Source organism: Hyla sarda, chromosome 1 (genome assembly GCF_029499605.1).
Source record: "Hyla sarda isolate aHylSar1 chromosome 1, aHylSar1.hap1, whole genome shotgun sequence".
NCBI classification, from domain to species: Eukaryota; Metazoa; Chordata; class Amphibia; order Anura; family Hylidae; genus Hyla; species Hyla sarda.
Window position 1 is genome coordinate 614,275,817 of NC_079189.1, and position 14,465 is coordinate 614,290,281.

General features: G+C 49.1%; 1 protein-coding gene across 1 annotated transcript in view; it reads left to right on the forward strand.

Annotated features, from left to right (window-relative positions):
* LOC130308348 (uncharacterized) overlaps positions 1-14,465 on the forward strand; it is a 145,197-nt gene that overhangs the window by 16,798 nt on the left and 113,934 nt on the right. The window lies entirely within an intron of this gene.

Consider the following 14,465-nt stretch of genomic DNA (forward strand, 5'->3'; position numbering starts at 1 on the left):
ATCCCCTGCCTCTAATCTTTGAACTCTTTGACCGCCTTCGTGGCGCCAACATCTTCACTAAATTGGACTTAGGAGGCGCATATAATCTCATTCGCATCAGGAAAGGGGATGAGTGCAAAACCGCATTCAATACCAGAGACGGACATTTCGAATATCTTGTTATGCCCTTTGGGCTCTGTAACGCCCCTGCAGTCTTCCAGGACTTCGTTAATTAAATATTTTGGGACTTGTTATATACCTGTGTTGTGGTTTACCTGGACATTGATTGATTGATTTTCTCCTCTAGTCTAGAGGAACACCGTCGTCATGTCCGCCTAGTGCTCCAGAGACTCTGCGAAAATCAACTGTATGCCAAAATGGAGAAATGTCTCTTTGAATGCCAATCTCTTCCCTTCCAACCTAGTCTCTGGCCGGGGACTTCAAATGGACCCAGACAAACTGTCAGCGGTTTTAGATTGGCCATGCCCTTCTGGACTCTATCCAACGCTTCTTCGGATTTGCCAACTACTACCGACAGTTTATTCCCCATTTTTCCACCATTGTGGCTCCTATTGTGGCCCTGACCAGGAAGAATGCCAACCCTAAATCCTGGCCTCCTCAAGCGGATGAGGCCTTCAATCGCCTCAAAACTGCCTTCGCTTCTGCTCCAGTACATTTCATTCCGCTTCCAGGTCTTCCTTCTGCGCCACAGTTGGCAAAGCAATTTTTTATGCATATTTTTAGCCTTCACCGGCTACCCGCGCATATCGTCTCGGATAGAGGCGTCCAATTTGTATTGAAATTTTGGAGAGCTCTCTGTAATCAATTAAAAATCAAATTACATTTCTCGTCCTCCTATCATCCCCAATCCAATGGGCAAGTAGAGAGAGTTAACCAGATCCTTGGTGACTATTTGCGACATTTTGTTTCCTCCCGCCAAGACGATTGGGTCGACCTTCTACCCTGGGCTGAATTCTCGTTCAATTTCAAAAACTCTGAATCCTCCGCCAAATCCCCGTTCTTTGTGGTGTACGGCCGTCACCCTCTGCCCCCACTCCCCATTCCCACTTCTTCTGGATTGCCTGCTGTTGATGAAGTTACCCGGGACTTCTCTGTCATCTGGAAGGAAACTCAAAAGTCGCACCTACTGGCCTCGTCTCGTATGAAGAGACATGCCAATAAGAAGAGAAGAACTCCCCCTGTCTTCGCTCCTGGGGACAAAGTGTGGCTCTCTGCCAAGTATATCCGCTTCCGTGTTCCCAGCTATAAGCTGGGACCACGTTATCTTGGACCCTTTAAAATTATACACTTTGTATTATTCTAATTGTTACACATCCACACCGTATATCTGGTGTAGGATTCTATTGTGGCACTTGTAGTCCACTGCAGGCATCCTCCATTGTATGCATTTTTATGCTGGGGATCGCCCCTAACAAAGGACTACAAGGGCAGGATCTGCTCCCCCAGTATATATGCACAACTGCATTTGGGGTTGAGCACCTCCAGCCTTTTGAGACCACGTTTTTTGTTGTTGTTTAAAAATTTATACTTGGAGGTGTGTAAACTCCATATGTTAATGCGCCTTGAACATTTTCCAGGCAGCATTAGGGTTGCACCTGTGAGGCCATGCACCTATATCAGCCAACTTGGGTGGGGCTTGTAGCCTCTCTCCCTCCTTCCATTGTATGTGTGCTTAGTCACGCTGGAGGGAACTGGGAGCAGGTTGCATGTCGGCCTAGTGCTGCTGTAATTGCCCACTTGCCCCTGGTTTTTGCTTTTCACGCACAGGTAGGTTAGCGTTAGGTCCCGTGCCATCTGAGAAACCTTGGCGTTGGTGTGCGGGCTCTGCTGTGTCCTTAATATAAGGATACACTGGCGAATGTCTCAATTTTAACATCAGTGTTGAGGGATTAGCCAATGTCATTGTATACATCTACCACAGTAGTGCACCTAAATTTTTGTATTGTATTATTCTAATTGTTACACATCCACACCGTATATCTGGTGTATGATTCTATTGTGGCACTTGTAGTCCACTGCAGGCATCCTCCATTGTATGCATTTTTATGCTGGGGATCGCCCCTAGCAACAGACTACAAGGGTAGGATCTGCTCCCCCAGTATATATGCACAACTGCATTTGGGGTTGAGCACCTCCAGCCTTTTGAGACCACGTTTTTTGTTGTTGTTTAACCCTTTAAAATCAAGAGTCAAATCAATCCTGTCTCCTACGAACTTCTTCTTCCCCCTTCTCTCCGTATTCCTAACTCCTTTCATGTTTCACTTCTCAAACCTCTTGTTCTTAACCGCTTCTCTCCCAAGGTTGTCGCTCCAGCTCCTGTCTCTGGCTCCTCTGATGTCTTCGCTGTTAAGGAAATCCTCGCGTCCAAAATGATGTGAGGTAAAAAAAAAATTCTCGTACATTGGGAGAATTGTGGCCCCGAAGAGAGGTCTTGGGAACACGAGGATAATATCCTCGACAAGGAGCTCCTTCGCAAGATTTTGGGTTCCAAAAAGAGGGGGAGACCCAAGGGGGGGTACTGTTACGCCGAGCGCTCCGGGTCCCTACTCCTCCCCGGAGCGCTCGCGGCGTTCACCTTCTTGCAGCGCCTCGGTCAGACCCACTGACCGGGAGCGCTTCATCAATGTTACCGGCGGGGATGCGACCCGCGTAGCGGGACGCGCCCGCTCGCGGCTCGCATCCCAGTCACCTCACCCGTCCTGTTCCCCGACGGCTCAGTCCCGGCACGTGCGGCCCCGCTCCCTAGGGCGCGCGCGCCGGCTCACTGCGATTTAAAGGGCCAGTGCGCCACTGATTGGCGCCTGGCTCAATCAGTGCCCTCTCTATAAAACCTCACTTCCCCTTCCCAGCATTGCCGGATCTTGTTGCCTCAGTGCCAGTGAAAGCGTTCCTGTGTATGTCCAAAGCCAGTGTCCCAGACCCTCTGCCGTTGCCCCTGACTACGATCCTTGCTGCCTGCCCTGACCTTCTGCTACGTCCGACCTTGTTCTTGCCTAATCCCTTGTATCGCGCCTGTCTCAGCCGTCAGTTGGGGTCGAGTCCCTATCGGGTGGAATGACCTGGGGGTTACCTGCCGCTGCAAGTCCATCCCGCTTTGCGGCAGGCTCTGGTGAAAACCAGTAACCCCTTAGACTCCGTTCCCCTGATACGGCCCACGTCATCACCCCACTGACACAGAGGATCCACCACCAGTATCCTCACAGTATTCCCATCCGGATCCTGACAACTGGGTTATCTCTCCCATCTACCTTTGATTCTGTCCAGGAACACTGGGCTATGTTTACTTTATTTTCTTGCTGTTTTTAATGTATTTTAAATGTCTGTCTCTCCGCATACATGTTCAATAAAATTATTCTTTTTGTACCTGATCCAAATACGCATGTCCTTTTTCTTTAATTTCTCTAATTTTATTGCGTATATCTGATATCACTGGCACTGCAATTTGTTATTCATTTGTTAGCCTTGCAGAGGCTACATTGTCCCAGTCTCTGCAGTTGCCTTAGGGAGCCCTGGAACAAGCTCCAGCAAGTCCTTAACTCTGATGAGCTTGTAAACAGTCTTAGGCTTCCATAAGTCAGGCTTGAGTCCCTCCAGTTGGTGTTTCCCTATGAACCGAACGACATCTCCATAGAACCAGAGAGTGTGCCAGTTGTAAGGAATGGAGTTGTCCCACTTGTCCCAGCCGATCCTCTTCCAGTGGGGCAGGAGAAACAGGCAGAACATGGACCTGCCTGCGTAGCCTTTCTTTTCGACCAAAGTCCTCTGCAAGCTGACACATGCAAAAGAAGCCCACAGCAGAGTGGGGATATCAGGGACTCCCTTCCCACCCTTGCTGGGTTCCTTGTACATAACAGTCAGTTTAAAGGGGTTCTCCGGTGCTTAAACATCTTATCCCCTATAAGATGCCTGATTGCGGGAGTCCCGCCGCTGGGGACCCCCGGTATCATGCACGCGGCACCCCGTTTGTAATCAGTCCCCGGAGCGTGTTCGCTTCGGGTCTGATTAGGGGCGAATACAGGGCGGGCGGCGTGTGACGTCATGCTTGCGCCGGCGTGTGACGTCACGCTCCGCCCCGCTCCGCAATGCTAGCCTACGGGAGGGGGCGTGATAGTTATCACGCCCCCTCCCGTAGGCTTGCATTGAGGGGCGGAGCGTGATGTCACACGCCGGCGCAGGCGTGACGTCACTCGCTGCCCGCCCTGTAGTTGCCGGTAATCAGTCCCGGAGCGAACACGCTCCAGGGACTGATTACAAACGGGGTGCCGCGTGCATGATACCGGGGGTCCCCAGCGGCTTGACTCCCGCGATCAGGCATCTTATCCCCTATACTTTGGATAGGGGATAAGATGTTTAAGCACTGGAGAACCCCTTTAACTCCATTTTTCCCCAGATGAAGCAAAACACAGTCCGGGTGATGGCCCTGCAAATGGTGGCTAAGGGGGGGGGGGCATGCCTGTGCGGTGTACTGTAGCACAGGCAAAACTTCACTCCACAGGATAAGTTTTTTGCCCTCAATCAAGAGCTGTCTTCAAAGTGCGATATGTGTTCATTTTAGCCAGTCGGTCTTTCCAGGACTTGAGGGCCGCGCCTTCCTTCCCGAACCAGGATCCTAGGATCTCGATGAAGTCTGGTTTAACAGTAAAAGGGAAGGGGGCGGAAGAAGCCAGGTGCCATTCCCCGAATAGCATAGCTTCTGACTTTCCGCAGTTGACTTTTGCACCCGAAGCTCTGCCAAAGTCCTTGCAGGTCTGGACAAGTGCAGTCACCGAACGCAAAACAGCACAGAAGACTGTCACGTCATCCATGTAGAGCGAGCACTTGACCTCGTGGCACTCTGGTCCCAGTGCGGTGATCCCTCTGATCTCGCCATTCTGCCGGATAGACTCAGCCAAGAGCTCTATAACATAAACTTGAATGAGGAGGCAGAAAAAGTGGGGTCTGGGGAGGAAGATTTGGTGATCAAATGGATAGGGGACAAAGACCCTTTGTAAGGTGACACTGATGATGACGGAGACCAACCTTGCCAGTATGAGATGGAGGCTGAACAAGCTGGGCCCTCACAAAAGCTGGCGAGGATGGCTAGCTGCATGCGGAGTTACAGGTGTATTGTGAGCTTAAACGAAAACTGTCAGTAAACTCCCCCTACTGATCAATATGCTGCCTATCATGCCTGGATCTGTCCCGCCGTTCGCCCGTTATCTTCATTCTTCTAGATATGCAAATGAGCTGATAACTGGCACTGGCGGGGTTACAAGGCTCCTTGTGGCACTCTAACTTCTGGCACTCTAACGTCAGCGCTGCTCAACCGTAGTGCCGCCCATGCTTATGAATATTCATCCCCTCCCTCCTCAGTGGAGTCCAGTACAGAGCAGGGAGAGGAGGAACAGTCGGAGGGAGCAGTTGAATATTGATAAACCGGCCAGCGCTGCAGTCGAGGGGCGCTGACAGAGTGCCAGAAGGATGCTTCTAACCTCACCCCTGCCAGTTAGCAGCTCATTTGCATATCCAGAAGAATGAAGATAACGGGCGAACGGCGGGACAGATCCGGGCATAATAGGCAGCATATTGATCAGCATCCCCCACACTACCAGCCAGTACCTCTGGTTAATGCGGTGGGAGTTTACTGACAAAAGGAAAGAAATGAATACATGATAGCCACACTCATACACCCTCAGCATAAAGCCTAAATAGGGGGATTTTTCTCGCCTTCTGAGAAGGAGGCTATATTGGACACCTGGCAATTGGGGGTCCAGTATCCATCGGGGGTCCAATATCTGCTGAGTCAACGCTCCACTCCCTCTGCCAGCACTATCCCTGCAAGAGGAAGGAGCAGCAGCAGCACATGATAAAGTTTCTGCTTCCGGTATTCCCCCGACATCAATTGTCATCACAGAGACGTGAACCAACACCTGAACAACCAGGTTGAGGCCTACCACAACAGTGCCCTTTCTCTGACAGAGACTATGAGCTCAGACCCCATGGACTTCTGGGTCACCAGATTAGACTATTGGACAGAACTTGCCCAGTTTGCCCTGAATGTTCTGTCTTGTCTACCCTCGGAGAGAGTGTTCTGTGCAGCAGGCAGCATAGTCACCCCTATGCAAACAAAATTGTCAGCAACAACGTGAAAAAAATAACATTTACTAAAATTAATCAGTCATGGATCAGTGAGGACATCCTGTGCCAGATGCCACCGATTAGACAGTATTATCACCATTCCTGCTGTATGCTGGCTACTAATACAAACATCAGTCCAACACCTCTTGCTGTATGCTGGCTAATTCCAGTCTGCCACCTCTTGCTGTACGATGACTCCTACTAGAATATCAGTCTGCCACCTCTTGCTGTATGCTGGTTAATAACAGTCCCCCCACCTCTCGCTGTACGCTGACCACTACTAGAAACATCAGTCCACCACCTCCTGCTTTATGACACCTGCTGCTGTACGATAATGCCAGTCAGAGAATTTTGATGCTACTCCCAAAAAGGGATAATTTTTAGAACACATAAAATAATAGAGATACTTTTTGGAATGCTTGAAAAAGCCACTGTGTCTTGCAATACCTCTGTGTGCATTTTAACACCAGCAGGAATCTGCCAACAACCATATATATCTGCCGCTTTATTTTAGTACGAATAAGCCTCAAAAATCTCCAGTAAACAAGCTGTTGCCATGATTAAGCCTTTAAAACACAAAATTGCTTTAGAACAATTAGGCAGTGTTATACACATGTTTAGGAGCTTATTTTATTTCTGGGTCATGTAGAACTGAGCCGAATCGAACCAGCAATTTTTAAAAAGTTGAACTACACTAATGTAGACAAGCTTCTATGTGTGTTTTGGGCTGGTGTGCAGTTAAGCCAAAACTTGCAGCAAATCTTAAAAAAACTAAAATCACAGTTGATAAATCCCCGACCACTGGAAAAAGCCGACCGGGTCGCACCACATACATGAGGTTTTCTTTAATCAGTCTTTAAATGGGCGCTGTCAGATACAAAAACTTGTGATATGTTGTAAAGCATGTATAACCAATAGGTTTTGCAATTGCTTTCATTAGAAAATGTTCAGTATTTCTTACAGAAAAAGCCAGTCAAAGAACTGTCCCCCTGCCTGCTTGGACACATACTAGTCCTGCTGTGTCCATGCGTCATCACCTATGTCATGGACACACTTCCCTGATTGACAGCTGTGAGCGCAGGGCTCCTCCCACTGTCAGCTTGTGTCCCGCTACTGTCAGTGAGGACAAGCTGGGAGTTGTAGTTTTGCTAATGCTAGGGGAGATGTGAGCAGACAGCATACTGAGGGAGGGGGCGGAGACCTTCACAGCGAGGCAACGCCCCCTCCCTTTGAGAGGAATTCAGACTAGTGAGCGAAATTAAAAGTGTATTAAAAAAAATAAAAAAAGGTGCTAGACACATAAAAATTAGATGTACACGGTCAGGATTAGGTACTGAATGATATATTAAAAAAATGTTTTCTTGTTGGATCTGACTAGAGATGAGTGAACTTACAGTAAATTCGATTCGTCACGGACCTCTCGGCTCGGCAGTTGATGCCTTATCCTGCATAAATCAGTTCAGCTTTCCGGTGCTCCGGTGGGCTGTAAAAGGTGGATACAGTCCTAGGAAAGAGTCTCCTAGGAATGTATCCACCTTTTCCAGCCCACGGGAGCACCTGGAAGCTGAAATAATTTATGCAGGAAAAGTCATCAACTGCCGAGCCGAGAAGTTCGTGACGAATCGAATTTACTGTAAGTTCGCTCATCTCTAGATCTGACGGGTACGCTTTTATTCCATTCATCCACTGCACATAATGTTGTGATTTTTCACTACCAAAATAACAGTAAAAACTTAAGATAAACCCCCCCCCCAAAATATGATGTATAAATGAGCCAAAAAACGATGTGATAATAACTGGCTTCATATAATCACTAGCCTTATATTAAAGACAGTATTTGCACAATCAATAATAATATCTAAAGCAGAGCACAAATTTTCTGACAGGGTTTGTAATCAGAACAACTGTGAAACATACATAATACATGGCATTTTACCACACACAGCTCAGCTACATGTACATTACACATATACAGCTCAGCTACATATACATTACACATATACAGCTCTACTGTGTACACATACAGCTCAGCTACATGTACATTACACATATACAGCTCTACTGTGTACACATACAGCTCAGCTACATGTACATTACACATATACAGCTCTACTGTGTACACATACAGCTCAGCTACATGCACATTACACATATACAGCTCTACTGTGTACACATACAGCTCAGCTACATGTACATTACACATATACAGCTCTACTGTGTACACATACAGCTCAGCTACATGTACATTACACATAAACAGCTCTACTGTGTACACATACAGCTCAGCTACATGTACATTACACATATACAGCACTACTGTGTACACATACAGCTCAGCTACATGTACATTACACATATACAGCTCTACTGTGTACACATACAGCTCAGCTACATGTACATTACACATATACAGCTCTACTGTGTACACATACAGCTCAGCTACATGTACATTACACATATACAGCTCTACTGTGTACACATACAGCTCAGCTACATGTACATTACACATATATACAGCTCTACTGTGTACACATACAGCTCAGCTACATGTACATTACACATATACAGCACTACTGTGTACACATACAGCTCAGCTACATGTACATTACACATATACAGCTCTACTGTGTACACATACAGCTCAGCTACATGTACATTACACATATACAGCTCTACTGTGTACACATACAGCTCAGCTACATGTACATTACATATATACAGCTCTACTGTGTACACATACAGCTCAGCTACATGCACATTACACATATACAGCTCTACTGTGTAGACATACAGCTCAGCTACATGTACATTACACATATACAGCTCTACTGTGTACACATACAGCTCAGCTACATGTACATTACACATATACAGCTCTACTGTGTACACATACAGCTCAGCTACATGCACATTACATATATACAGCTCTACTGTGTACACATACAGCTCAGCTACATGTACATTACACATATACAGCTCTACTGTGTACACATACAGCTCAGCTACATGTACATTACACATATACAGCTCTACTGTGTACACATACAGCTCAGCTACATGTACATTACACCTATACAGCTCTACTGTGTACACATACAGCTCAGCTACATGCACATTACACATATACAGCTCTACTGTGTACACATACAGCTCAGCTTCATGCACATTACACATATACAGCTCTACTGTGTACACATACAGCTCAGCTACATGCACATTACACATATACAGCTCTACTGTGTACACATACAGCTCAGCTACATGCACATTACACATATACAGCTCTACTGTGTACACATACAGCTCAGCTACATGTACATTACACATATACAGCTCTACTGTGTACACAAACAGCTCAGCTACATGTACATTACACATATACAGCTCTACTGTGTACACATACAGCTCAGCTACATGTACATTACACATATACAGCTCTACTGTGTACACATACAGCTCAGCTACATGTACATTACACATATACAGCTCTACTGTGTACACATACAGCTCAGCTACATGCACATTACACATATACAGCTCTACTGTATACACATACAGCTCAGCTACATGCACATTACACATATACAGCTCTACTGTATACACATACAGCTCAGCTACATGCACATTACACATATACAGCTCTACTGTGTACACATACAGCTCAGCTACATGTACATTACACATATACAGCTCTACTGTGTACACATACAGCTCAGCTACATGCACATTACACATATACAGCTCTACTGTGTACACATACAGCTCAGCTACATGTACATTACACATATACAGCTCTACTGTGTACACATACAGCTCAGCTACATGTACATTACACATATACAGCTCTACTGTGTACACATACAGCTCAGCTACATGTACATTACACATATACAGCTCTACTGTGTACACATACAGCTCAGCTACATGCACATTACACATATACAGCTCTACTGTGTACACATACAGCTCAGCTACATGTACATTACACATATACAGCTCTACTGTGTACACATACAGCTCAGCTACATGTACATTACACATATACAGCTCTACTGTGTACACATACAGCTCAGCTACATGTACATTACACATATACAGCTCTACTGTGTACACATACAGCTCAGCTACATGCACATTACACATATATACAGCTCTACTGTGTACACATACAGCTCAGCTACATGTACATTACACATATACAGCTCTACTGTGTACACATACAGCTCAGCTACATGTATATTACACATATACAGCTCTACTGTGTACACATACAGCTCAGCTACATGTACATTACACATATACAGCTCTACTGTGTACACATACAGCTCAGCTACATGTACATTACACATATACAGCTCTACTGTGTACACATACAGCTCAGCTACATGTACATTACACATATACAGCTCTACTGTGTACACATACAGCTCAGCTACATGCACATTACACACAGCTCTGCTGCAGACATATATAACACACACATACACAGCTCTGCACCACGCACATCACACACAGCTCTGCTGCATACACATAACTTCAGCTCATCCAGCAGCGATCACAACCAGCACAGCAGAGTCCTGCATACACTGAGCAGATGAGCCTAGAGCAGCAGCCCCTGATCATGTGACTCCTCCTCCTCCATGTGACTGATCACATGACGGTGACATCATCGCAGGTCCTGTACACGGCTCCTCTACAGATACAGGTAGGTGTGTGCGGTCGGTGTCAGGATTATTGGGGACGTTTCTCATTCACGCTCTAGGGCCGGCGTCAGGACATAGTAACAAACGTCGATATGAGGCCCCCACATTAGGCAGGCAGTGTTCCCCCACATTAGGCAGGCAGTGTTCCCCCACATTAAGCAGGCAGTGTTCCCCCACATTAGGTAGGCAGTGTTCCCCCACATTAGGTTGGCAGTGTTCCCCCACATTAGGCTGGCAGTGTTCCCCCACATTAGGCAGGCAGTGTTCCCCCACATTAGGCAGGCAGTGTTCCCCCACATTAGGCAGGCAGTGTTCCCCCACATTAGGCAGGCAGTGTTCCCCCACATTAGGCAGGCAGTGTTCCCCCACATTAGGCAGGCAGTGTTCCCCCACATTAGGCAGGCAGTGTTCCCCCACATTAGGTAGGCAGTGTTCCCCCACATTAGGCAGGCAGTGTTCCCCCACATTAGGCAGGCAGTGTTCCCCCACATTAGGCTGGCAGTGTTCTCCCACATTAGGTTGGCAGTGTTTCCCCATATTAGGTAGGCAGTGTTCCCCCACATTAGGCAGGCAGTGTTCCCCCACATTAGGCAGGCAGTGTTCCCCCACATTAGGCAGGCAGTGTTCCCCCACATTAGGCTGGCAGTGTTCCCCCACATTAGGCTGGCAGTGTTCCCCCACATTAGGCTGGCAGTGTTCCCCCACATTAGACAGGCAGTGTTCCCCCACATTAGGCAGGCAGTGTTCCCCCACATTAGGCTGGCAGTGTTCCCCCACATTAGGTTGGCAGTGTTCCCCCACATTAGGTTGGCAGTGTTCCCCCACATTAGGTTGGCAGTGTTCCCCCACATTAGGTTGGCAGTGTTCCCCCACATTAGGTTGGGAATATGTTCCCCCACATTAGGTTGGCAGTGTTCCCCCACACTAGGTTGGGAATATGTTCCCCCACATTAGGTTGGGAATATGTTCCCCCACATTAGGCTGGCAGTGTTCCCCCACATTAGGTTGGCAGTGTTCCCCCACATTAGGCAGGCAGTGTTCCCCCACATTAGGCAGTCAGTGTTCCCCCACATTAGGCTGGCAGTGTTCCCCCACATTAGGCAGGCAGTGTTCCCCCACATTAGGCTGGCAGTGTTCCCCCACATTAGGCAGGCAGTGTTCCCCCACATTAGGCAGGCAGTGTTCCCCCACATTAAGCTGGCAGTGTTCCCCCACATTAGGCAGGCAGTGTTCCCCCACATTAGGCAGGCAGTGTTCCCCCACATTAAGCTGGCAGTGTTCCCCCACATTAGGCAGGCAGTGTTCCCCCACATTAGGCAGGCAGTGTTCCCCCACATTAGGCAGGCAGTGTTCCCCCACATTAGGCAGGCAGTGTTCCCCCACATTAGGCAGGCAGTGTTCCCCCACATTAGGCAGGCAGTGTTCCCCCACATTAGGCAGGCAGTGTTCCCCCACATTAGGCAGGCAGTGTTCCCCCACATTAGGCTGGCAGTGTTCCCCCACATTAGGTTGGCAGTGTTCCCCCACATTAGGCTGGCAGTGTTCCCCCACATTAAGCTGGCAGTGTTCCCCCACATTAGGCTGGCAGTGTTTCCCCACATTAGGCAGGCAGTGTTCCCCCACATTAGGCAGGCAGTGTTCCCCCACATTAGGCAGGCAGTGTTCCCCCACATTAGGCAGGCAGTGTTCCCCCACATTAGGCAGTCAGTGTTCCCCCACATTAGGCAGTCAGTGTTCCCCCACATTAGGCTGTCAGTGTTTCCCCACATTAGGCAGGCAGTGTTCCCCCACATTAGGTTGGCATTGTTCCCCCACATTAGGCAGGCAGTGTTCCCCCCCATTAGGTTGGCAGTGTTCCCCCCCATTAGGCTGGTAGTGTTCCCCCACATTAGGTTGGCAGTGTTCCCCCACATTAGGTTGGCAGTGTTCCCCCACATTAGGCAGGCAGTGTTCCCCCCATATTAGGCAGGCAGTGTTCCCCCACATTAGGCTGGCAGTGTTCCCCCCCACATTAGGCAGGCAGTGTTCCCCCACATTAGGCAGGCAGTGTTCCCCCACATTAAGCTGGCAGTGTTCCCCCACATTAGGCAGTCAGTGTTCCCCCACATTAGGCAGGCAGTGTTCCCCCACATTAGGCAGGCAGTGTTCCCCCACATTAGGCAGGCAGTGTTCCCCCACATTAGGCAGGCAGTGTTCCCCCACATTAGGCAGGCAGTGTTCCCCCACATTAGGCAGGCAGTGTTCCCCCACATTAAGCTGGCAGTGTTCCCCCACATTAGGCTGGCAGTGTTCCCCCACATTAGGCTGTCAGTGTTTCCCCACATTAGGCAGGCAGTGTTCCCCCACATTAGGCTGTCAGTGTTTCCCCACATTAGGCAGGCAGTGTTCCCCCACATTAGGCAGGCAGTGTTCCCCCACATTAGGCAGGCAGTGTTCCCCCACATTAGGCAGGCAGTGTTCCCCCACATTAGGCAGGCAGTGTTCCCCCACATTAGGCAGGCAGTGTTCCCCCACATTAGGCAGGCAGTGTTCCCCCACATTAGGCAGGCAGTGTTCCCCCACATTAGGCAGGCAGTGTTCCCCCACATTAGGCAGGCAGTGTTCCCCCACATTAGGCAGGCAGTGTTCCCCCACATTAGGCAGGCAGTGTTCCCCCACATTAGGCAGGCAGTGTTCCCCCACATTAGGCAGGCAGTGTTCCCCCACATTAGGCAGGCAGTGTTCCCCCACATTAGGCAGGCAGTGTTCCCCCACATTAGGCAGGCAGTGTTCCCCCACATTAGGCAGGCAGTGTTCCCCCACATTAGGCAGGCAGTGTTCCCCCACATTAGGCTGGCAGTGTTCCCCCACATTAGGCAGGCAGTGTTCCCCCACATTAGGCAGGCAGTGTTCCCCCACATTAGGCAGGCAGTGTTCCCCCACATTAGGCAGGCAGTGTTCCCCCACATTAAGCTGGCAGTGTTCCCCCACATTAGGCTGGCAGTGTTCCCCCACATTAGGCTGTCAGTGTTTCCCCACATTAGGCAGGCAGTGTTCCCCCACATTAGGCAGGCAGTGTTCCCCCACATTATGCAGGCAGTGTTCCCCCACATTAGGCAGGCAGTGTTCCCCCACATTAGGCAGGCAGTGTTCCCCCACATTAGGCAGGCAGTGTTCCCCCACATTAGGCAGGCAGTGTTCCCCCACATTAGGCAGGCAGTGTTCCCCCACATTAGGCAGGCAGTGTTCCCCCACATTAGGCAGGCAGTGTTCCCCCACATTAGGCAGGCAGTGTTCCCCCACATTAGGCAGGCAGTGTTCCCCCACATTAGGCAGTCAGTGTTCCCCCACATTAGGCAGGCAGTGTTCCCCCACATTAGGCAGGCAGTGTTCCCCCACATTAGGCAGGCAGTGTTCCCCCCCACATTAGGTTGGCATTGTTCCCCCACATTAGGCAGGCAGTGTTCCCCCCCCCATTAGGTTGGCAGTGTTCCCCCACATTAGGCAGGTAGTGTTCCCCCACATTAGGTTGGCAGTGTTCCCCCACATTAGGCAGGCAGTGTTCCCCCCCATATTAGGCAGGCAGTGTTCCCCCACATTAGGCAGGCAGTGTTCCCCCACATTAGGCAGGCAGTGTTCCCCCACATTAGGCAGGCAGTGTTCCCC